This window comes from Equus przewalskii, chromosome X (assembly GCF_037783145.1).
Source record: "Equus przewalskii isolate Varuska chromosome X, EquPr2, whole genome shotgun sequence".
In the NCBI taxonomy this organism is placed as follows: domain Eukaryota; kingdom Metazoa; phylum Chordata; class Mammalia; order Perissodactyla; family Equidae; genus Equus; species Equus przewalskii.
In genome coordinates, this window is record NC_091863.1 from 23439962 (window position 1) to 23465950 (window position 25989).

The 25989-nt window shown below is 36.6% G+C and overlaps 1 protein-coding gene and 1 pseudogene across 1 annotated transcript in view; one reads left to right on the forward strand and one right to left on the reverse strand.

Moving 5' to 3' along the window:
• Nucleotides 1–25989, forward strand: part of IL1RAPL1 (interleukin 1 receptor accessory protein like 1) — a 1264984-nt gene that overhangs the window by 764595 nt on the left and 474400 nt on the right. The gene's annotated exons all lie outside the window — the stretch shown is intronic.
• LOC139081207 (oxysterol-binding protein-related protein 9 pseudogene) lies at nt 6200–9070 on the reverse strand (annotated as a pseudogene).

Genomic DNA, 25989 nt, shown 5'->3' on the forward strand with positions numbered 1-25989 from the left:
AAAGGTGAGTTCTCTGGATGATCATTAGTCACTATTTTGTACTTGGTTTTCTGCATATCATGATCGTGTTATACTTAACATAAATATCATGCACAGCATTATATCACTAAGTTTTAGTGGGTCTGCATTAGTTGCTAATAAACAAATGTTTTGAAGTACATTAGAACGCTTCTTTAAAATGAAAAAGAAAGAATCCTACATGTGAAGAGAAAAGGAAATTTCTGGATAAATAAAGTGACTAAATGTTCAGGCAATATTGTAAGCTTTTGTGGGAAATCCTTCGCTTATCAAAACTTATGTGTCTACTTAAATGAAGTAGTGGTTCGGGGAAACAGATCACAGTGAAAAAAAAAATTAATAAACCTGCTCTTCACTTTTGGTATACTTTAAACATTTAAAGAAATTTTTAAATGTAGGATGTTTCAGCATCGTCTCTAGCCTCCACCATCTTCTCTAAGCCTCAGCCACGCTGTTTTTGCTGTTCTCCTCCAAATATCCTCCCCCTGAATCCTTGCTCATGCTGTGCTCCCTTTGGAATGCTTTTTCTTCCACATTGTCACAGGGCTGATTCTTACTCTTTCTTCAAGGCACAGCTAAAATGTTACCACTGTTTTGAGGCATGTAGTTCTTCATGTCTTCCTAGCACGTTCAGAATCCCCATTGCAGCACTCACCACATTGCACTATAGCTGTTTGTTGACATTCCTGTTTTTCTGCAAGAACATGAGCTAGTCGGAGTCCAGGGCAATGTCTTTTTTTAAAAATAAACATTTTACTTTAGAACCATTTTACAAAAATCATAAAGATAGTAGAAAGAGATCCCATATACACTACATCCAGTTTCCCTATTAAGATCTAACATTAGTGTGGTACATTTGTTACAATTAATGAACTAATATTGATGGTTATTGTCAACTAAAGTGCATACCTTATTCAGATTCCCTTGGGTTTTTTTTCCCTAATGTCCCTTTTCCCACCCAGGATATCCAGGATCCCACCCAGGATAGCACATTACATTTAGTTGTCATATCTCCTTAGGCTCCTTTTGGCTGTGGCTATTTCTGACTTTCCTTGCTTTTGATGATCTTGACAATTTTAAGGGTTACTGGCCATATATTTTGTAGAATATCTTCAGTTGTGATTTGTTTGATATTTTCCCCATGATTAGACTTAGGTTTATATATTCTTGGAAGACTATAGAAGTAAAATCACAACATATCATACTATCAGCATGATTTATCACTATTGATCTCGACCTTTATCACCTGTGGTGGTCTTTGTCAGATTTTGCCACTGTAAAGTTACTCTTTTTCCCTGCTTTCCACACTGTACTCTTTGGGAGGAAGTCACCATCTGCAGTCCATGCTTAAGGAGTAAGGAATTATGCCCTCACCTCTTTGAAGGCAGAGTATCTACATAAGTTATTTGGAATTCTTCTGCATGGGATAGAATTTTTCCCACATTTATCTACTTATTCAATCATTTATCTAATTTAGTGTGAACTCATGGATATTTATTATATACTTTGTAATTCAACATCACCTGATGTACTTTGTTGCTCAAAGTGTTCCAGCTTTGGCCCTAGGAGCTCTTTTAGTTGACTCCTTTGTCTCTCTGACATACTCCCGTCATTGTGTGTGTGTGTGTGTGTGTGTGTGTGTATCTCTGTGTGTGTGTGTCTTTGAACACTTCCTTATTTTCTGGCCCCACAAGATGCTCCAGGCCCATCTTGTGTATTTCCTGCCCCAGTCCTGGAATCAGCTATTTTTTCCACAGAGCCTTTGTTCCTTTTATTGGAGAATGGTACTAGAAAGTAAGATGTGGGCATCGGGAGTACTCATTGCCACTGGAGTATAGTTGCTTCTAAGACCTCTCAATTGACAGAGCGAGGAAATATGTATATACTAACCCAAGTGTATACACGTTACCTATAAATATTTGTATATGTAACTATCTGTATCTATGTTAAACTAAATATGAGTTCATACTGATATCTCCAACTCTAATCTATTACCATAGGGATAATTACAGCCTCTTCCCCTTGCTTATCTGTAGCCTCCCTGTCCAATAGTGAGAAACCCACCATCTGCCATCCATTTACTTAATTGTTCACTTCCAAGATAGATGTATAATGAGATCAGAATTGTTGACCTGTACCCCTGTAAGAAACAACTGTATCAACTAGATTATAGTTTATATACAGTTTCTTTTACCTTTAATCTTTAATCTTTAATCTTAGAGACTCCGCACCATTCCCAAAGTTACTTAGGTCATCACCTGTTCCCCCCATCCTCTTCAGTGAGGTAGTCTCACACATTTGTAAGGTTTTTTTTTTTTTTTTATTTTATCACATTCTGCATTCCATCCTAGGATCCTCCATCCTCCTAAATGATGTCTTTAAAAATTTGCATACGTTAAGGTTTGTAGGGGAGGAAAAATAATTTTCCCTCTATCCTTCTGAGTCCTTGGCTGAGATCCCCTGTAGTAAAAGACAGAAGAACAAGAGAAGAACAAACATAAATTTATTAGCATCTATACCTTACATATACGTGGAAGATACCCAGGAAAACTTAGTACCTCCCCAAGATGGCCCAAGTTACCACCTTAAATACCATCTTCAGCTAAAGAAAAAAGAAAGATTTTTGGTGGGGGGCACTGCCAGTTATGGGAGGTTACTAGGAAAAGCACAGTAAGCAAGGGTAAGTCTAAGTTCTCCCTTCTCCATTGATAAGGGTTTCTGGAGACTGTTTTTTTTTAATTATTTTACTGAGGTCACATTGGTTTATAATGTTGTGTAAATTTCACATGTACATTATTATATTTTGGCTTCTGTATAGATTGCATCGTGTTCACCACCAAAACTCTGGTTTCCATCTGTCACCATACATATGTGCCCCTTTACCTCTTCTGTCCTCCCCCGACACCTTCCCCTCTGGTAACCACCAATCTGTTCTTCTTATCTATGTGTTTGTTTATCTTCCACATATGAGTGAAATCATACAATATCTGTCTTTCTCTGTCTGACTTATTTTGCTTAGCATAACACCCCAAGGTATTATGCTGTCACAAATGACATGATTTTGTCTTATGTATGGCTAAGTAATATTCCATTGTATATATATAGACCACATCTTCTTTATCCATTCATCTGTTGACAGGCACTCAGAGTCATCCTTCTCTTCCTGGTAGAGAGAGGGAGACACTTTTACAAATGGAGATTTCATTTATAAATGTAAATTTCCCTTACAAAAGGGTAACTCCTACTTTGTTTTCAGAGCTGCTTCTGTGTCTGTAGTTCCTCAAAATAATCCTTAAACCAAAGAGGCATATTTTGAGGAGGCAAATTCTGTTACCCTTTATTCCCACCTTTGAAACTTCCCCAAGACTCACAGTCCAGAAGCTGACTTGGTAGATTGCTCTCTATCTCAATGAACCAGCCTTAGTCCTAAGAATAAGTTAGTTCAGTTAGAGTTATGTCTCATTTCAGGAGGCAGTGTTGCAAGTGAGTTCCCAAAGTTCGTCCTATATGGTATGAGCAATCAGATATTTAATAAAAGGAATTTCTTTGGAAACACACACAAAGAACAAAGGTTAATGATAGGAGCAGACTACAAATCTAGTTTCTGAGTTGTGAGGGCAGCCAATTGAGAAGATTTCTAGATGTTGGGCTCAAAGAATCTTTTTGGTTTTCAAAATTTACCATTTTAACCATTTTAGGTGTACATTTCAATGACATTAAGTACATTCACATTTCTGTGCAACCATCACCCCATCCATCTCTAGAACTTTTTCATCTTTCCAAACTGAAACTCTGCACCCATTAAACGGTAACTCTACATTCCCTCCTCCCACCAACCCCTGGCAACCACCACTCTATTTTCTGTAACTATGAATTTGACCATTCTAGCTACTTCATATAGGTAGAATTATACAATATTTGTCCCTTTTCGTATGACTTATTTCACTTACTATAATGTCTTCAAGGTTCATACGTGACAGCTCATTTCTTTTTATCACTTTATAATTTTCCATTATATGGCTGTACCATAGTTTGTCCATTTGTCTAGTGAATGGTGCATGATGGATGCTTCCAGTTTTTGGAGATTATGAATAAAGCTACTATATACATTCTTGTGCAAGTTTTTGTGTGGATATAAGTTTTCAAATCAGTTGAGTAAATACCTTGGAATGCAATTCCTAGAGTGTATGGTAAGATTATATTTAGCTTTGTAAGAAGCTGCCAAACTGTTTTCTAAAATAGCTGTATTATTTTGTATTTCCATCAGCAATGAATGAAGAATTCCAGTTGTTCTGCATCTTTCTACCAATCTGAACTCTGTTGTTTGGATTTTACTGTTCCAATCGGTCTGTTGGTTTAATTGCCACTTCCCTAATGATAAATTATTTTGAGCATATTTTTATATGCCTCTTTGCCTCTTGTGTATCTTCTTTGATCTAGTGTCTGTTTAGGTATTTTACCCACTTTTTAATTGGGATGTTTGCTTTTTTCTTGCTCAGTTTTAAGAATTCTTTGTATACTTTTGATACAAGTCCTTTATCAGATAAGTGTTTTGCAAATATTTTCTCCCAATCTGTAGCTTGTCTTTGGATTTTATTAACAATGACTTTCACAGAGAAGAAGTTTGTTTTATTTTAGAGTTTTCTTCTTTTCTAATATACAAATTTAATTCTATACATTTCTTCTAAGCACTGCTTTTGCTGTATCCCACAAATTTTGATAATTTGCATCAAAATATTTTTTAATTTCTCTTGAGAAATCTTTGATCCATATGTTATTTAGAAATGTGTCAATTTCCACAACTGTTTTTCTTTTACGGATTTCTGGTTTATTTCCATTGTAATCTGAGCACATACTTTGTGTGATTTATATTTTTAAAAATTTGTTAAGGTATATTTTATGACCTAGAATGTGATCTTTCTTGGTGAATGTCCCAGGAGGGCTTGAGAAGAATGCGTATTTTGCTATTGTTGGATGGAGTATTCTGTAAATGCCGATTAAGTCAAGTTTACTTAGTGTTGTTCAAGTCAACTATACCCTTACTGATTTTCTGCTTGCTTGGTCTTTCAATTACTGAAAGTAGAGTGTTGAAATTTCCAACTATGTAGTGGATTTGTCTATTCAATTCTGTAAGTTTTTCCTCACAATTTTGATGTTCTATTGTTAGGTGCTTATGTGTTTAAGGTTGTTATGTCTTCTTGGAGACTTGATCCTGTCATTATATAATGTCCCTCTTTGTTTGTGATTATTTTCCCTGTTCTGAGGTTAGCTTTGTCTGAAATTAATATACCTAGCTCTCTTTTGATTAGTGTTAGCATGGCATCTCTTTCTTCATCGCTTCACTGTTAACCTATTTGATTCTTTATATTTAAAGTGGGTTTCTCATAGACGACACGTGGTTGGATCTTGATATTTTTTCCACTCTAACATTCTCTGTGTTTTAACTGGTGTATTTAGACCATTTGCATGTAACATGATTCTTAAATTATTGGATTAATGTATATTCTGTTTATCAGTGTTTTCAATTCATTGAACATTTTCTTTGTTTCTTTCCCCCTCTCTATTCTGCTGTTTCTGGTTTTAATTGAACATTTTATATGGTTCCACTTTATGTCTACGTTCTTATTATCAATTTTACTTTAAAAAATTTTTTAGTGGATGCACTGGATATTCCAATTCTTAGTTCTGACTAATCTCAGACCACTTTCAAAAAACACTATACCACTTTGTGTGTAATGCAGGTGGTACCTTATTGCAGAGTATTCCCAGTTCCTCCCTCTCATCCCTTATGACATTGCCATCATTCATTTCACTTATCCATATGTTATAGTCATCCAATAAATTATTAGTAGTACTTTAAACAGTTATCTTTTAGATCAATTTATAATAAAATAAATAAGATTTTGTTTTACCTTCATTTACTCCTTTTCTGACACTCTTATTTCTGTCATGTAAATCCATGTTTCTGACCTATATGTTCTCCTTCTGCCGAATAACTTAGTTTAACATTTCTTGCAGTGAAAGTCTGGTGATGAATTCCCTCAGTTTTTGTTAGAGAATGCCTCTATTTCTCTCTTACCCTTTTAAAGGATAATTTTGCTGAATGTTGAATTCTAGGTTAGCGGTTCTTTTCACCACTTTAAATATTCCACTCCACTCTCTTCTTACTTGCATGTTTTTTTTTGTTTGTTTGTTTTTTTTTTGAAGCTTTTCTTGCTTTAATTGTTCATCTGCATCAGAAAGTTCAGTATCCCTGAGATAGGAACCACTGCAATAAGAAGGGAGTGAGTGAGTTCTCCCAAAGGAAGATTGTTGCTTAATTATGCCTCCTGCCCTGGTCATCAGGTGCAAACTGTGCATTTCCCAATCTAATGCTTGGCAGCACCAAGGCGTTTCAGTAACGGCTCATCATAAACCCAACATTCTCCATCTTCATGAAATAACCTTGTCTCCCATTGAATTTCCTTCTCCCTCCTTTCTCGGGCCTCTGCTCTCTGTCTTTCTTCAAGTCTATGCTTGGCTTCAGTTGCTGCATCAATGTCTCTGATTTTTAAGTTGAAAGTAACATCCTTCCAGAGGCAGCGGGATTCATACTCATTCTGATCTTCCAACTTCCTCACTTTCTTCTTGATTATAGGCAACTTCTTGGTATCTATAAAAACTGCATTTTCCCCAGTTGCATATTTTGCATACATTACACCATTCCATTCCCCTTCAATTGAGCAAAAAGACTTCTTGTCATTTGGAGAAAAGATCTCAGCAGTTATCCTGTGCTTCTTGCCCCCATAGAAAGGTTTAGTGTGGAAGACGATATTTGCACTATAGCCAGTTTTGGAACAATTGATATTGCACTCTCCGCCTAGTTCCACCCACGGCACGGTGAGGATAGACCTTCCATAACCATTGGGGAATGTGAGAATGTAATGTTCGTCATGGTCTAGACACGAGACACAGCCCTGCCCTATGTTGTGCACCCCTATTGACATCCCAAGGAATTTTGATTTGGTCCAGATATGAGCATTGAATTGTATCTTCTTGTTAAAACACTCAGCGTAAAAGGCTGAAATAGGTGGATGATGGGAGACCTGTTCAGCCACGAAGGTTACACTGTTTTTGGAAACCCAGGGCACCGGTCCTTCTGCAACCAGCTCCACATTCTCTTCAGTATCATTTGGTAATGTCCAGTGACACTGAAAGATCTCGCCCAAAATGGGGTTGTATGGCTTTTTGGCAACTGATCCTTTCCTTCCTGCATGAAAGGCTGAGAGGTACCATTTCACAACTTGAACCATTCGGTCTCTGGCATCCTTCTGGTCACTAATGCTCACAAACAGGTCCGGATGTGCAAAAAAGTCTGCATACATTTCTAAAAGAGATCTTCTTTCAAGAATAAATGTTGGAAGAACTACCTTAGTAAGATCCATTCCAAGCCTAACCTGCGACAAGAGATGCATGATAATGCTCTTGTGCTCTTCCACTGATCCTGCCTCCCCTTCATCATCTCTATCATCGTGTGAATCGAAAAGGTCGGCATCACTTGTTCCATTGGACATGGAAGAATTAAGTGATTCTGTGGTATCTGGGCGCTTTAGACTATTCCCTGAGCTGCTGTGAGTTAAGACTGAGGCAGATCCAGAGGAATCTATTAAGCGCTTTGGGGATGAGCCACTTTGATGGAATTCATCAGCATCATAGAATTCATCTTCACTGCTGGAATAAGAGAACTCTGGGACTGTATTTGGAGACAAGTTGACATGGCTTGGAGAAGTAAGACTGCTACTAGGTGGTGAGTGCCCACTGCCTGTACTATTTGGTGTCGGAGTCTGATGATGTCCCAAGGTAGCTAATACAGGTCCAACTGGTAGAGAAGATGGACGCTGCTCTGACTTGCACAACTGAGCAGGTTCTGGAGGTAAGGCAGTCTGGGAAGGCATTGTGTTAATCACAGGTTCCAAGGGACTAGGTTGATATATTGCATCTACAGGATTAATAGTACTTATAATTCCATCTGCGTGCTTCTCCGCATTACACTGGTCTTTAGCAATCTGGAGCAACACAATGCAGTGTTTGATTGATTCTACCATGCTATTTGTTGTCTCTTTGAGAGTTTCAATTTTCTTTCTCTGTTCATCATCTTTGCAGTTTTGAAGTTTGTCATCAAAAAGCTTTAATTGTTCTATCAAGATTTGTAGGTAAGCATCAGCCTCTGTAAGTTTCTTATCAAAGTCTTGAACACTAGGAACAAATCCTGAATCCAAACCCCCACAGGGCGGCGGGAAGCAGGCGGGGAGAGAGCGACAGGCGCGCCCACGGCCTGGCCCGCGGCCGGCAGCAGGGACCCCGGGGGCTCAGAGGTGGGGGCCGGCCCCTCTCCCAGACCCTCGGGGTCTACTCACTCCGCAAGTGGCCAGCAAGAAAGCCATTCGCCAAGGCCCCCGCCCTCTGTGCCTCCAGGGGAGGGAGCGTGGGACCGCTTCCGAGCACCCCTTTTCACCCCCCTCGGTTGGACTCGCGGGCTGCGGCGCAGTCGGTCCAGCCAGGTTCAGCCCCCGGGCCGCCTCTACTTGCATGTTTTTTGACAAGAAGTTCACTCAGATCCTTACCCTTGTTCCTCTATAGATATGACATTTTTTCCTGTGTTCTTCCAAGATTTTCTACTTGTCCATGTTTTTCTGCAGTTTGAATATGATCTGTCTAAGCGGAGTGATTTTGTTATTTATCCTGCTTGGTGTTTCTGAGCTTCATGGGTTTCTTTTTTGGTGTCTGTCATTAATTTGGAAATTCTATGGCTGTTATTACTTCAAATATTTCTTCTGGTCTATTCTCTCTTTCTTCTCCTTCTAGTATTCTAATTATACATATATTATCCCTTTTGAAATTAGCCCACAGTTCTTGGATGTTCTGTTCCATTTTTTTTTTCTGTTTTCGCTGTGCATTTTGGTTTGTGAAGTTTCTGTTGATCTATCTTCAATCTAACTAATTCATTCCTTGACTATGTCCAGTATACTGATGGGCCCATCAAAGACATTCGTCATTTCTGTTATAGTGTTTTAATTCCTAGCATTTCATTTTGATTCTTATTGAGAACTTCCATTTCTTTGCTTAGTCACCCATCTGTACTTGCATATTATCTGTTTTTTCCATTAGAGCATTTAACATATTAAACATAGTTATTTTAAATTCCCTGTCTGATAGTTCCAATATCTGTGTCATATTTGAATCTGATTATGATGATTGGAGTTTCTGGCTCCAGTGGCTCCTGCTCCAAGTAAGCAGATCTCAGTGGTGACTTTGTGGATTCACCTATCTTTCCAAATTTGGTGGTGGCTTTTTGCCCTGAAATCTCAGTTCTCTTAGAGGTCCAAGAAAAGTTTTTGGTTTTCATTTTTTTCAGCTTTTTCTTGTAGCAATGAGAGTGACAATTTCCAGGTTATTTATGTGTGGAAGCTGAAAACGAAAGAAACAACGTCATTTTCAGTTTGGGGTTCTCAAAACCAATGAAAATCTAGCATGTCTGACCCATAGTAGCCACTCAACAAATCTGCATTCTTGAATGATATTAATTCAGTATCATGGATATATTCCACTTTAAATCACTTGCTCTTAAATTGTGTTTACAAATGGACAAAATGATACCTTTTTCATCTGAAAGCCAAAAATATATAGTGGAGGAATAACTCCCTCAGTTCAGATCCCATACTCTACTTTCATTAACATTACTGGGTATTACATCAACCTTTTATTTCCTACATTATATTGCTGCTTTGTATTGAGCTTTAAGTCAAATAACATCATCTTCCTTATATTAATTGTTGAGACAAGTGCCTAGCTGTGGTTGAACTTTTAAATACAAATATAGGGCTGAATTTCCCTATTAAGATTGCTTCATATTAATTTTTAACATGTCTTCCAGTCTCTCAAGATTTATTCTACCATATTTTGTATTCTACCATATTAGCTTTTCTTTCTGGACAAGTGTCGATAGATTTTTACTGGAAGATATTGCTGTTTTAATTGAAATCATTGTTTAAAGTGTTATATGCAAAAGGTCCTGTATAAAGCTGTGTAACATTCTATTACACACTTCTATTTTTTTTCCCAGAAATGTATCATTCACCTCTCTTTAAGTATGATTTTTTATCCTACTAAGAATTCCAGAATCCAGCCTATATTTCTTCTATTGTTTCTTTTCATTTAATAGTGAAATATAACAAAGTATATAAAATATAAACATGCAGCTACTTAACATATTATCAAATGAACCCATCTAGGTGAAGAAACAAAACTTTACAGGCACTACAGAACTCTCGGGCATGTCCTTCTGAATATAAACCTCTTTTTCCCCACTGCTAATTATGTTACTGACATTGTGACTTTTATGGTATTTGTTTTCTTGTTCTTTGTAAGTTATATTAGCTAGTAGTACATGCCTAAGCAATATAGCTAAAATTTTGCCTGTTTTTGAAACTTATAAATTTGGACCCACATCTTGTGTATTGTATTGTGGCTGCCTTTTCAACTCCAAGTTTTGTGTTTAAAATGCGTCCATGTTATTCCATTTATCTGCAACTTATTCATTACTTTGACACTATAGTATTCCATTATATGAATATTTCACAGTTTGTTGATAGATAATTGGAGTTTTGATTTTTTACTAATGTAAGTAGTATTGCCATTAATATTCTGTATGCACATACATACATACACAAACGCACATTTTTCATATAAGTAGGCGTATATGTAAGATTTTTTACCTTGGAGTGGATTTGCTTATTCAGAGTATGTATATTTTCAGATTTACTAGATATTGTTTAGGCTTCTTTGGATCATAGGCCTACTCCAACCAAATGGACTGAGAGGAGGAGGGAAGTAGAACTCCAAAAGCAATCTGAGATGCCAAAAGGAGGTGAAGACTATTCTAGGGAACATAAACAGCAGATGTCTACTACTTCCAAACATTATGATTTCTTAAAGATTATAAAATGTGGTTTGCTATTCATAAAATTCTTTTGTGGGTCGTATAACAATTTTCTGTACTTCAATATTGCTAAAAAATGTGAAAATATTAAGTTTGTATTGATGTAAATTGCCATAGCCTAGGATTTATTACACTTAACTCTAAGTCACACTCAGACTATAACTTTAACCCTAACCCTCAGCTGTATTATTCATGGGAATGTGAGTATAGAGAAAATGTCATGCACAGAGGGAATCCATTAAAAAAACAGTAATTCCAAAATAAATTAGACCAGCATGGCTCTTCTTACAGTATAAAGTAGACAAAATAATACAGATATTAGTTATGGTACATATGTTTGCATTTGTTAGGTCTAAGAAAAAAACACTATATGGATTATTTCCAGAAGAACTGATTAAATTATACACTATTCACTTTCATCTGTTTAATGCTTATTTTTTTTCTGGATAAAACATTTTTCTATAATTTTAAAAAGAAAGACTAAAAACAAATTAAGAACCATATTTCCATCATAATGTTTTAAAATGAGTCAGACTAGCTGAAAAGACATTTAATTTCTAGGGCTAGATCATAGAGTGAAATAATGGTAAGAAAATGGACTGTGAAAATGTTACATTAGGAAAACATTTTCCCAATAAAATGCAAGAGTCAGCAAAAACAGTGAGGAAGTGAGAAAAGGACAACTGACTTGAAAAAAGCAAAAAGAATGAGGTGATTACTACCAGGATGTGATGGATTTAGTAGCATTTTTATACTTGGTATAACACTTTTAACAGAGTTAATGTAGCAATACATTTAAACTACTTTCCAATCAACCACAGGCTGAATTTATGCTCTCAAAAGGTACATCTTCCTCCTCTTTTCATGGATGAGGAAGCTGAGGCAAAGAAAGGTTAAGTGGCTTTATCAAGGTCACAAAGCATCATGGCGACAAATTTAGGAATAAAATTTAATTTCCTGAACTTCAGTTTATGATTTACTCCACTGGATAATTAATAGCAAGACATTGTACTTTTCATATTAGCTCTGCTGATCACTAGGAAAGATTTATCTTTTAAGTTCAACTGAAACGCATTTTACTATGAGACCTTTAATTCTTCTGCCACTGATCTAATTAAATGGTCTATTTGTGGTCTGTCCTGGGGGTGGAGTGATTACTTTTATTTTTTTGTCTATTTCTTTAAAAAATGGTGCCTTTTATCTCCTCCTTTAAAACATTATTTTTGTTGACATATTTCATAGACTCAAGTGCGCTTTACTGACTGTAACCTAACAAGAATTGATGAAATTGATAATAGGCACATATCTTTCCAGACTTTACTTTGTATGTTTAGTAATGTGTAGGACTAATGCCCATAACAGCCATCACATATATTATTTTTGATAAAATGGAGCATATTACAGTCTTAGCTGTTTTTATAAGTAAACCTCTGTCATATTTTGCAACTCAAAGATCATTTGGATTAATTTATCCTTTTGAATTAAAAGAGATTAAAACAGATCAATATAGGGAAACTGAATTTAATCATTTTGGCCGTCTAATCTTGATTTGGAGTTCCCTAAAGCAAAAGACCTCTCTTATAAGTAATTTCTAATGATGACTCTCCTGACACTAATTACCTTAATTTATTATTTAATCTCTCAATATATTGGATGAGTTGTCCAAAATGTATTAATCAAGCAAACATTTAATGTCAAGGTGTGATAACTTTGATTAAAAAGCATGATGTTTTTACTCTTAAGCAGAAAATGTACACATTTTAGAATATATCAATAGCAAGGTTGGGATGTGCCATTTCTGGCCATGGGGAAAAGGAGGCATGTTCGTTTGGATGATTTCCATCAATATAAGAAACGATAAGTATTAGCAATGAGAATAGTTAATACTATTTACATGTGCCGCAATCTGAGTTTTTATTTATAATGACTCATCTAATCTACATAACCTCAATGTACTCACCCTTTAAAACTTTTCAAGTGTTTGCTGAGTATCTGGTAATCTTCTAGATTTTATAAATTGCACTTGAAGATAATCCATTTTTTTCATTGCCCACTTCATATGATCCTTTGAATTTAAAAAACAATGGATATCTATTTTTGAAAATGTGGTTGATTAGTTGTCCCCATACCCTGCTTTGAAACACCAAGAAATGCTGGATAAAATAGAATAGGTGGGCCTTTTAAATGATTAGCTAAGCCTGCAAGAAAGTTGAAAAGAAAATCTTGGGTGCCAAAAGGAAAGAAAGAACTGCAAACTAGAGCAGTTAAAAGAACCTGACTCTAAGGCCACCATGGGGTGGGATGGGGGACAGAGAAGTGTTGGGATTGTCATTATCAGCAACCAAGGGATTTGAATTTTATTAGTTACATGAGGAGATGAGACTAGGATTTGGACCCTCAAAGAGTAGAAAATTGGAGTTGAAGCTCCCATATAAACCAAGGATTCTAAAAGGGCTACCATAGAAGATAAACCAGTTGGCCTACCCTAGTATGAGCTCTTCGTTCATGTTAAAACAAACAAAAAAGTACCCTATTAATCCATAGCCTTGTGGGTTTGGGTGTTTGAATTTACATCACCTGTGTGGGCTGAAAGCCCTTAAGTCAAAAAATTAGCATAAAAACGGTGCCAGGATGGTAATATCCAGGAGCAGTATAAAACAAAACTTCTAGAGGGACATAACCTCAATACAGACTGCACAAGATTTCCATGTATGAAATCCCGCTGAAGATTGCAAGACAAAAAAGGACATGATGGGCCACAGAAACGTGTCTGAGGACAAAATGCAAAGTAGACTAGGACCCTTGTTTTATAAGATTTAAAGAGTCTTTTGATAGCAGACAACAATGACACTGCGATCTTTGTTATTTACAGATCAACCTGAGAGAAGGCTGCCAGGCAGGGGCACACAGGATTGTACACAGGGACAGGGTAACAGCAAGCTGGAGTTGTAGGGAGCAGCTTAGGTATGACAAGTAGAGTGGTGATAGCTAGGTTTTGAGGACCTGCTGATTCGCTAATTTGAATAATTTCAAGTGCTGAAGGGCATAGGAGCTGTCCCTGGTGCCTGGCTTCCAGGGCAGTTAGGTCTGGGCATAGTGGCCCCTGACTGTGAGAGCCCAATAAGGGAAGTGTTAGGGGTGCATTAATTGGCTGCTTGAGAAGGGGAACTGTCTGGCCTCCAGCCAGGGCCTCAACTAGGCATGGGTCAAGATAGCATTTAAAGAAAAACAAAAGTGGGCCAGACCTGGTGGCCTAGTGGTAAAGTTCAGCACACTCCGCTTTTTTGGCCCAGGTTTGGCTCCCAGGCGTGGACCTACAGCACTCTTCTGTCGGTGGCCATGCTGTCACAGTGGCTCACATACAAAAAGAGGAAGATTGGTGACAGATGTTAACTAAGGGCTAATAATCTTCCTCAGCAAAAACAGGAAGATTGGCAAGAGATGTTAGCTCAGGACGAATCTCCCTCAGCTAAAACAAAACAAAACAAAAAATTGTATATTACACCTCTGAGAATGTCAGGTACTAGAATCCATAAATAAAGGCTATAAATTAGCCATGCTTAAAATGATGAGTGAGGGGCCAGCCCCGTGGCCAGGTGGTTAAGTTCACGTTCTCTGGTTCGGCAGCCCAGGATTTCACCAGTTCGGATCCTGGGCAAAGACATGGTGCCACTCATCAAGCCATTTTGAGGCAGCATCTCACATAGCAGAGCCAGAAGGACCTCCAACTAGAATATACAGCTATGTACTGGGGGGCTTTGAGGAGAAGAAGAGGAAAAAAAGAAGATTGGCAACAGATCTTAGCTCAGGTGCCAATCTTTAAAAAAAAATGATGAGTGATATTTAAAAATCTAAAAGAACGCTGCTGTTTTTGATGCTGTATGAGAGTATACATATTAAGAAGAGCACTTGGTCAGCAGTACACCCTATCCCAAACTTACATGCCTTTTGATTTGATTGAATCTTCTGGCCTGTTCGGTGTTACCTTGTTGCCTGACATAATTCATCAGCAAGAGCTAGCCTTTAGTTTTCTGCTGCTTTTGACAGAGTTGGATTTCAAGCGTACTTAGAATGTTTTCATTATGATAACCCTACCGATGCAATCCCGTGGGCTGCTTGCCTCTTAGAAGTCACCAGTCATCCTTCTTGTCTGACCCAGGCGTTAGAGCTGTATTTCTTCTAGGCTTGCAGACCACTGACCAAACTCATACCTACCTCATTGTTAGAGAAACAGCTACTTTTTGTTTGGCTGCCAACTATATGGCAGGCACTGTGCAAAATGATTTATAGGCATTATTATCTATGTCTTACCAAGGAGGAAAATCAAAGAACATTGTGGACATTAATTTATAATTTTAAATACAAATCCTCACCATCATCGTCATTTCTAATGAAGTTCCATTCTTTTATTTGCACTCTACTTCTTCTGATTCTCCTACGCTCATTACAACAAACTCAATTGTGAGAATTGAAGAGCTGTCCAATAAATACTCTGATAGAATGATTGGTTTAGTTAATTAGAGAAATGGGCAAACGTCTGGAACTGTGCTGCCCAATACAGTAGACATTAGCAATATGTGCTTACTGAGCACTTGAAATGTGACTAGACTGCATTGAAATGTGCTTCAAGTATAAGGTATGCACTAGATTTTAAAGACTTGGTATGACCAAGTAAAGCAAAATATCTCATTTGTAATTTTTTTATATTGATTACATATTGAAGTGATAATATTCAGTTAAATAGAATATATTACTAAATTAATTTTACCTGTTTCTTTTCACTTTTTTAAATGTGGCTACTAGAAAATTTCCAATTTTATTTATGACTCGCCTTATATTTCTATTGGACAGCACTGCTCTAGAATGTGAATGTGATCTCAGTCTCAGAAATACAAGGGAAAGACACAGAACCCAGAGCGTTAGGAGTAGTTTAATTGGTGGCTCTACCATGCCTGAGCTAAAAGACCTTGTCCAAATCACCTGACTTCATTAAGTGTTGTCTTAATGTTAGGACTGTGAATACCCACTCACAGTGCTATGGTGAGGAGTAAATTAGCTCAGGCATGTGAAAGGAGGCTATAAATAAATGTACAAATGGAAGTGTCCACTGTCATGATTTGGTCTGATCTGTGAATCTTTACCTTGGTTTGTTTTAATTAATGGAATGTTAATATTTATAATCTTAACCGAGTCTTTCAAGTGACACTGATTATCATCAACACAAATCATTGATTAATACTCACTGGTCGCTAAGTAATGATTCATATGTGTGGAGAAATCTCAAAAAATCTTATTTCTATGCAATCTATTAACAAGTGAAATCCAATGGCTATAAGTGGTGTAAATAATGAATATAAGCATTTCTGGTTTTGATCTGATTATATATATGTATATTTTTATGCATATATAAATATATATAACTTATTGACTTATTAACGTCACTTCTTTTTTACCAACCTGGTTCTTTCTTTCTGAATCACATTTCAAAAACCATTTAAGTATGATTCCACATATATAAGGTACCTAGAATAAGCAAGCTCATGGAGACAGAAAGTAGAATAGAGGTCACAAGGGCTGTGCTAGGGGGAATAGGGAGTTATTGTTTGATGGGTATAGAGTTTCAGCTTGGGATGATGAAAAAAGTTATGGAAACGGATAGTGGTGATGGTTGCACAACATTGTGAGGGTACTAAATGCCACCAAATTGTATACTTAAAAATGGTTAAAATAGTAAATTTTATGTCATGGATAGTTTACCATGAAAAAGTCCATCTTAAAATAAATGTCCCTTCTTGACAGTTCAGTGTGCATTTTTAAATATCATATCAAAGGTTTTTTAAAAGGAGAATTCTATCCCTATTCCATGTTGGCTCTCCAGTTTGACACGCATTGATATTTCCATAAACCTTATGAAAGTCAAGCCATTATGTTGGCACTTTATATTAACTGCTTTTAGTTTTGACATCAGCAAAATTGACTGAGAACTCAACATTGCACCTATTTCGGTACAGAAGTTCTGGTGTGGAAGGTTTAGTAGGCCAAGCTAGAGAAACCTCCATTGCCTAAGATTCTCCATCCTCTCAGCCTCATCAAATCAGAGATGAAAAATGAACTTTGGCATGATGCATTTTTGGTGAGGATAGATGACTACACATGTAAAAGTAAAACTTTTAAGCGTAAAATATAACGTAATAGGATCTAGAATCTTGAGGAAAGATTCTAACATATTTTGTGGCAATTAAGTCCCAAGCACCATGAATAAAGATATCTGGCTGTAACCTCAATGCTAAATTGTTATTACTTCACTCCATGCAAACACTTTAAAATATGAAGACTAAACTTAGTATGTAATGTCAACACTAAAACTTGTTTAAAACTTACATTGGGCAAGATGAATTTCTTAATATTTCAGTAGATTAATTAGATGTTTTAAGTGTGATGATGCCTATATCTTCATACACACATATGTGTATATATATTTTTTCTTTTAGAGAATTATCAAACCTATTTTATGTACAGTTCTTATATTCATAATTTTATTTTTGCTACTTAGTGGCAAAACATTTATTGCTTGGTATAAATAAAACCAAGCTGATTTGTTTAAGCAGTAGATTCCTACTGGACTTAATGATATTATATCATCCCAATATTAGTTTGAATAAATTTCTATTATCTTATTTTTCAAAATGAACAATAATACATAGAATCTACAATTGAATCATTGTAGAGGCAGTATGATCGTGCTACTACTTCATTATGGGGGTTTTTCTTAATAAACTGAACTCTGGGTCAGCTTAATGTGTACAGGACAAAGGAAAAAATTAAAACCACAAGCCTATTTTCTATCATACTCACTTTGTGTATCATTCTTAATGGAGTCCCAGGTTTATTTTTCTTCTTTCCCAGACATCAAATTAAGAATAACAGTAAGAACTTGTGGAGAAATGTGGAAAAAAGCACACATTAGAGGTGGAGAAAATAGGAAAGATTAAATGGACTGAGAATATTACTATTATTTGGATTAAAAAAAACCCCTGTGATGTGATAGAATAAGATGTTAGGAATTGGAAGAATTCAGATGAAGGAAGAACAGCCAGCAGTTACTGTATTAAAAACATAACAAGCGATAGTTTTCATAATGATTTAGAATTTTCTTAATTGTCTCCTGTGTACATGGCAGTATGGTTACTCTCTCTAGATCTCATCTTCCTTCCTGGTCAAATGAGGAGATTAAATTTATAGCTCTATGAGTTTAGCATTTGACAATGGCTCCTGAAAAACTCATTACTCAATGCTGGGAGGATTGCTGGAGCTGTCCTCTTTGGAGGTTTTTAAAATATGTTCGATTCCCACCTGAGGTAGGTTTAGTCATACACAAGCTGGAGGAAAGTCACTGGGCATCTAGTGATTTTTCATTGTGTTAAATTTTTATTACTCATAATTTTCGAAGATATTTTAAGGTTTAGAAAACAGGAAGGAATTAAGAAAATCAAAACATTAGGTTTTGATATGACAGTTTAATAATTACATAATAAGATTTTAAATGATAGATGTTATTTTCAAAAGGTTTTAACTATTTGAAAGCGCTTTTATTATTTTTACACTATGAGACAATCTGCTACGTATGTTCCAGGGTTTTCATTTGTCTTTCCCTTCAATATTGAAGGCTCTTTCTCGATGATGAAATCAAGAGGTAACTCTTAACTTGCAGTTGATGTGGATGTTGTGTAGTATGTATTTAAAAGAATTTTAAAAACTACCTTTGAGAAAACTGCATGGAAATGGAGTTGGTCTTATTCATGTCAAAATATATGGCTTTTGCATTATAAAAGGATTTAATGTTTTCATTTCTTAAAATGCTTGACCAGAGCTTTTAGTCATTATTTTAGCATCTGTTGTTCCATCTGGAGGACTTAAAAAATCCAATGAATTGTAAATGGACGATTCAACATGAATATGCAAATTAAAGACATTTTATGAATTCTATGTAAGATGTAAAGAAGTAGTTTACTCTTATGCCTTAACTAGAAGATCTTACTATATATTTCTTAATCATCTGTTGGATTTAATGTTGGCTTCCACTCCAGCATATCAACCAAGACTTCTTGGAATATAAACAGCATCAAAGATTCATTGTGAATATCACAGACTTTGTCCCAAATGATACAATGCAATGTGTTTACCAGGGAAATTAAAAAAATACAAATTAACTTTTAAGAGATATTATTTTAAATGTAGAAATATTGTCTGTAGTCGCTGCTATGTTCAGGAGTCAACAAAAGAAATTTTGGAACTTCTAATGAGCACTTGTTGTTAGTGTTCCATTAGATAATTATGTTCTGTTTACATCCTACCATCTTTTGAAGAACACTTTTGTTTTATTCACTAAACCTTGAAGCATGCTCTAAACACAAATATAGATGCTGCTGTTTCTATCCTCTGCCTTCTAAATCTTGTAATTTCTAATATTTGTTTTAAATTTTTGGTTTTCAGTGCATTGGTTAATGATCACAAAGCACAGCCTGAACCTTTTCTTTTTAAGTTGAGGCTTGCTCTGTCAAATTAAAGATGAAAGAAAGACACTGAAACATATATCCTTTTTTTTAAGATTTTTTTAATTTTTCCTTTTTCTCCCCAAAGCCCCCCCAGTACATAGTTCTGTATTTTTAGTTGTGGTTCCTTCTAGTTGTAGCATGTGGGACGCCTCCTCAGCATGGCCCCATGAGCAGCGCCGTGTCCACTCCCAGGATTTGAACCAATAAAACCCTGGGCCGCCGAAGCAGAGCACACGAACTCAACCACTCAGACATGGGGCTGGCCCCCATATGTCCTTTTTAAAAAAATACATACATTTTAAACTTTTTAAGGGAAATTATGGCTTCTGGATGTCATGAGCGTGCCATGTTTCTTCCATGCATCAACTTTTATGAGTCCCTAATTAAGAATATAACCTGAAAACAGAGTATTTCTACTTAGATTTTGTTGCTATGGTATTATTGAGCTGGTTAATGATATATCCCTTTTAGAGTAATGAAGTCAATAACAATTGTCAACACTAAACATGAAGAAACAGAATGAAGTAGCAGAGATGTGAAAAATAGCCATTAATATTATAACAGTACATTATAAGGGCAGCAAAGAGGTAGTAAGCTATTTACTATTCACCGGTTGGTTATGACATTGCTAAAATTAGATTAAAGCAAAAAATCTGAGTACCAATCTAATGAAATAGTTTTGTTGATGTTTTCCATTTGGGGTATATAATCAGATCACTTTATGTTAATCTAATTTCTCTTTGCATTAAATAAACTCAATAGTGTTGACCTGCCTTTTCATGTTTTTTTTTCATTCAACAAAATCATTTGATAAACATTTTGTAAGAAATAGAATTACACTCAAAACAGCAATTGTATACTTGCACAAGCTACTTATATAATTACATGTATAATAAATGAATGTGCTCTATAGTTGTAAGATCTGCATTTATTATTTTCGATGAGGTTAAGAAGTTATAGATCCTTTCTGCACTGATGCTATGCAAAGTATAAATTGGAAATATCATAGTAAAGTGGTTCTTTACTCCAGATAGAGGAGCACTGTCTTGATGGCAGACAAGGGGATAAAACAAAGGTAAGACAATGAGTTTGAAGAAGAGGTTTTAGATTTGAAACATACGTAGGAGGTAGAACAAAAGAATTAGATGATTAATTACACGTGAGTGTTGGAGTCGGGGCTGAGTTTTTGTTTGGAAGATTTGAATTTTGAGAGATTTCAAGATGAGACTGAGGAGGAGTGTATTAGTTAAGATTTTTGTTTGTTTTTTGACTGCAAGTAACTGATGACTTAAATAACAAAGACATATATTATGTTTTCTAACAAGAATTCCAGAGGTAGGACAGGCCCAAGGTTGGTAATTCATCCTCTAAAATGACACTCTCAGGCATATTTTTTTTCTTTTGTCTTTCCTCTCTGCCATTCTCAGCAAGTGACTTGACCTCTTAGGTTGGCTTCCCGAGATGGGATCATGTGAAGACACCAATGTATACAGACAGCAAAAGGATTGTCCGATATTATATTCTGTAACTAAAAGCAAGGACAGCTTTCTTAGAAACTCCCAGAGCAAATTTCCACCCATATCCCGTTGTCCAAATTGACCATTAATAAAATAATCACTAGAAAGGGTGATGAGACCACTGCAATATGACTGGCTTAGACCATCCAAGATTCAACCCTGGGACTCAGAATAGTCTAAGCCATCACATGACACACATGAGAACCTGGAGTAGGGGGAACAATATCAGGATAGAAAGGATAGCAAGAAAGTGGTAGTGGGGCGACAGATTTTGGATAGGCAGCCAGATTGGGTACCCAGAAAGTGGCAGTTAAGGTTTGGTAATGTTGGGTTTGGAATGTCTATGGGATGTCTGTCGGAGGGGTCCAGGAGACAATTGGATATATGTTAAGAATATGGAATTAATCTGGACACAGATGGTACTTGAACCTTTAATAGTGAGTGGGATTACCCAGGGACAATGTATAGAGTAGAATGTGAAGTGTACAAAGGACAAAATGTTATAAGGATAACAAAGATGTTAAGAAAAGGTGATTTTCCAGAGAGATAAAGTAAGAACCAGAGAGATTGTTTTTTGTGCAAAATACAATTAAAATCCAAAACGTAAATTTATTATTAGAAGAATTTTTCTAACTCAGAGAAGTTCAACTTAGACCTTACATTTCTAATCGATAGGAATCCTTTTAACATTTAAAAGATTTTTGTTTCTTTCCTTAATTTACAAACATCTGTAATGGCATATTTTTCTTCTCATTCAAATAATTTCATTGATTCCAATCAAATTTACTCTGAGAATTGGTTTTTGATTTGTGCTACTTTTCTTCTGATTATAAAGGAGTCCTATAGCATAATGACAGAATTTTGTGTGTGTGTGTGTGTGTGTGTGAGGAAGATTAACTCTGAGCTAACTACTGCCAATCCTCCTCTTTTTGCTGAGGAAGACTGGCCCTGAGCTAACATCTGTGCCCATCTTCCTCTACTTTATACGTGGGATGCCTGCCACAGCATGGCTTTTGCCAAGCGATTCCCTGTCTGCACCCAGGATCCAAACCGGCGAACCCCAGGCTGCTGAGAAGCGGAACGTGCAAACTTAACCACCGCGCCACCGGGCCAGCCCTATGACAGAATATTTTAACAATGCCCCTCTAGTAGTGGTTAAGTCTTCCACTTCACTGCAGCTGTTGGAGTCATAGTTATCAATACAGGTGAAACAATATAAACAAATCAAGTGTACCCTCAATTGGAGTCTAAGATATGTTTTCATATGTGTTTCTGTACTTTGCCAAATAGTTCCTTAGTAGGTGGGTATGGCAGAGCAGACTCCTCTTTCCATAGTATAGAGCTGTGGTGGGAAGTAGTTGCTCAGTCAGAAATTATATTTCCCAGCCCCTCTTGCTTCTAGGTAGAGCCATATGACTAGTTCTCACCAATGAATGCGAGGGAAAAGAGGAGGGGGTCTTCTGAGTCAAAGTAGTGAAGAAAAGAATATTCTTTCTCTCTCTCTTTCTTCCCCTATCAATTCCTGGATGCAGAAAATGCCAAGGCCCCAGGTGGAGGAAAGGAGCCCAGGTCTCTAAATCACATCATGGGGGAAAGCTGATCACTGACCAGAAAGAATATCATTTCATGCTTCTGCGAGTGAGAAATGAGCATCGATTAAGTTAAAGCACTGAAGTAATGGGGTTTACTTGTATGACTGCTAGCCTTACCCTAAGTAGCACAGTTAGGCAAATTTTACTAATGCAAAGTCATCTGAATAACGGAGAGGTTCACAAAGGGCCTCAAACTGAAACTGCTGAGCTACACACCTCCCACTTTCCTGTCCAAATGTCTGTTTCTCTAGTGTTTCTCTCTACACCGTTTCTCCATCTGCGATGCACACCCACCAGATCTCTGCATGTTCAAAATCTCCCTGTCTTTGAAGGGCCAGCTCAAAAGCCCATCTCCTCCAGTGAGCCTTCGGTGCTTTCCTGCTAGATCAGGACAGCCCCTTCGTCCTTAGAGGTCAGATTGCTTCCTGACACTTTGCTTCCTATTTGCTTATTTGGCTAGTTGGATACATTACCACTCTTTCACAATGGCCTCTAAGTTACTTGAGGTAAGACTTCATCTTGTTTATTTTGGTTTTGTCAGTAATTCTGCATTATTTAGCAATAGTAGAAGATGAATAATAAACACTTTTTGAAATGTTGAATACACAAAAGCTGAGTTGGGTATATATTTTAGAAATGTATTCTTTTGTAAATAACTCAGCTAAATGTTCTTTTAGTCTTGATGGTAAACCTTTTATATAAGTAATTATTTCAGGGCTGTCAGCTTATTCTTAAAATAATGTAAAATGCAACTATTTTGTTTGAAAGCCTTTGTATATTCATTGTTCTTGAATTAATATGTAATAATCCTAATGAGCTGTTATTTCTTCACAATAGTTCTAATGATATGATTGTCTTTTAAAGTCAGCACAAAATATTTTCCTTATATAGGGTCAACTGAAGTGTTTTTTTAAAGCTTGCAATTCATTCTTCCAGCAATTCATTTGTAAAACACATAGCAAAATATTTTAAAGGTAGAATCTGCAAAAAGTACTACAACGTGAAAAAAATAAGAATACCAATACAGCTTGGAAGACTAACGCGAACAGAAGACACACACAGAAAAAAGAAGAGACATACAGAAAAGTAAATAAATACGAGAAAATAAACAGAAAGGGGGAGACAAAGTGACAGGAAAAAAAATCCCTGGTCTTCTTGAGGACGGAATGTTTTCTAAGCATTAATCTGAGAGAGAAAAACAATTGTCATTAAGTTGTCCCTTTGCAGTATTATCTGTAGCAGTACAATACTAGAAACAACTCAAATGTCCACAAAATTATGAGGAAGGGATTTCATCAGTTATCTGAGGCAGTGCCATATAGTGGAAAGAGTCTGGATTAGAGTGAGGTGACTTCAGTTATGGTCCTGTTTCAAGCCGGTTTAGGAAATGTCTTAACCCTTACTTGTGTACGAGGGAACTCTACAGTTCCTTCCAGGGCTAAGGCTTTCTAACACAGTAAAATGTTTAAGAGTTTACAATTAGTCTGATTTTAGCAAGTTTCCTGGATGGCATATCTCTTCATAGTGTAGGGGAGGGCAGCAAGCTATTCTTGGAAGAGCAAAACCTCCAAAAACAAGTAAACCATCATTTATTCTTTCAAGAAATGCTTATTAAATGCCTGAGTTCTGCTCTAAAACAGGATTTTTTTTCCCTGAAATGATACCATTGGCAAGTTAACTTTTTAGAGTTAATTTCTTTGGTCTACATAAAATTGAGAGTTAAGGGGGCCGGCCCAGTGGTGCAGCGGTTAAGTTCACATGTTCCACTTCTCGGCAGCCTGGGGTTCACCGCTTGGCAAAAACCATGCTGTGGCAGGCGTCCCATGTATAAAGCAGAGGAAGATGGGCACGGATGTTAGCTCAGGGCCAGTCTTCCTCAGCAAAAAGAGGAGGATTGACAGTAGTTAGCTCAGGGCTAATCTTCCTCAGAAAAAAAATTGAGAGTTAAATTATATTTAGGCACTCCGTACAGTACATAGCATGTAATAAACTCTCAGTAAGAGCTTGTTTCTTCCCTCTGGTACATAAAACAACCACAAAATAAAAAACTGAAAGCCACAATAAGTTATCTATATGTTTATTCTAGTGTCAAAGGGTTGTTTTGACACCAGAATTTGTCACAATCAATTTTAATTACTGTGATATAAAACATGGTAAAATTATATTTTAAAAATATATAAGAGAAAAAATCAATTAATATTTTCTGGTTAATTTCAGCCATAATGATTCTGTAAATTGGGTGGTCTCCATTGAGTGAGCATCTCTTTAATGCAGGTGAGAAGAAAAGAGGATCTTAATGATGATGATGATGATGATGATGATGATGATGATGATGATGGAAACTAGCATTTTTGAATGCTTATTATATGTACCATTCTAAGCAGTTGGCATATATTATCTAATTTAGACTGGATTATGGGTAACTTAATAGCCTAACGTGTCCTGCTTGTTGATTACATTTTACCTGACATTTTATCTGACGTGTTGACATTCTACTGACATTTGATAGGCTCTGTAGACATACTATGTCCATTATTCATTCACTTTACAAAAACTAACCAGATTCTTATTCATATACCATGCTGGGCACTGTGAGAAATCAGAGAATGAATTAGGCAGAGACCTCCTGGGGCAGTTATCATCAAGCAGAAGAAAAAATTATGCACACAATAGGAGGCAAAATGAGAAATGATATAAGAGAGTGGTCATAAAAGGTGGTGGGAATTCTGGGATGGTCATGGAAGGTTTCCTGCACAAGTGGAATTTGAAGCTCTCCTTCAAGAAGATCAAGAATTTGGATATGTGAGTGTCACATTTTCTAAAAATCTGAATCTGATTAGGGCTTTATTCAAATGGATTGTTACAAAGAGGGGGACTGTTGCAGTAGAGGAGGGGGCTACTGCAGTAGGAAGACTACTCCGACTGTAGGATCTACAAGACTCCCAACGGTTAGGCAAAAGGAAGGTTTTTTTCATAGGGAGGAACAACAAGGCTAGAAAGAACTGCATGTGGGGAAGTGGGATGAGCGAGAGTGGCATGATGGGACGGAAGATCAGAGAATGTTTTGTCACATGGCCGGCCTAGTCTGTGGAAGGACTGTTAGGAAGGGCTGCGTGCTGGCTCAGGCTGAAGGTAGGTTAAAGTTTAGGGGCCTGGGGAAGGAGAGAATCTTAAGCAAAGTATAGTTAACAAGCATTTTGTTCTGGTTGATTAGTGGGGATAACAGTTCCGCTAATCATTTATGAGGCAAATAATGGGAATTTTGAGGGTCTGTGTCTGGCCTTGTCATAGTTCAACAAAGGAGCATCCATGAGTCTTGTCTGTCTTAT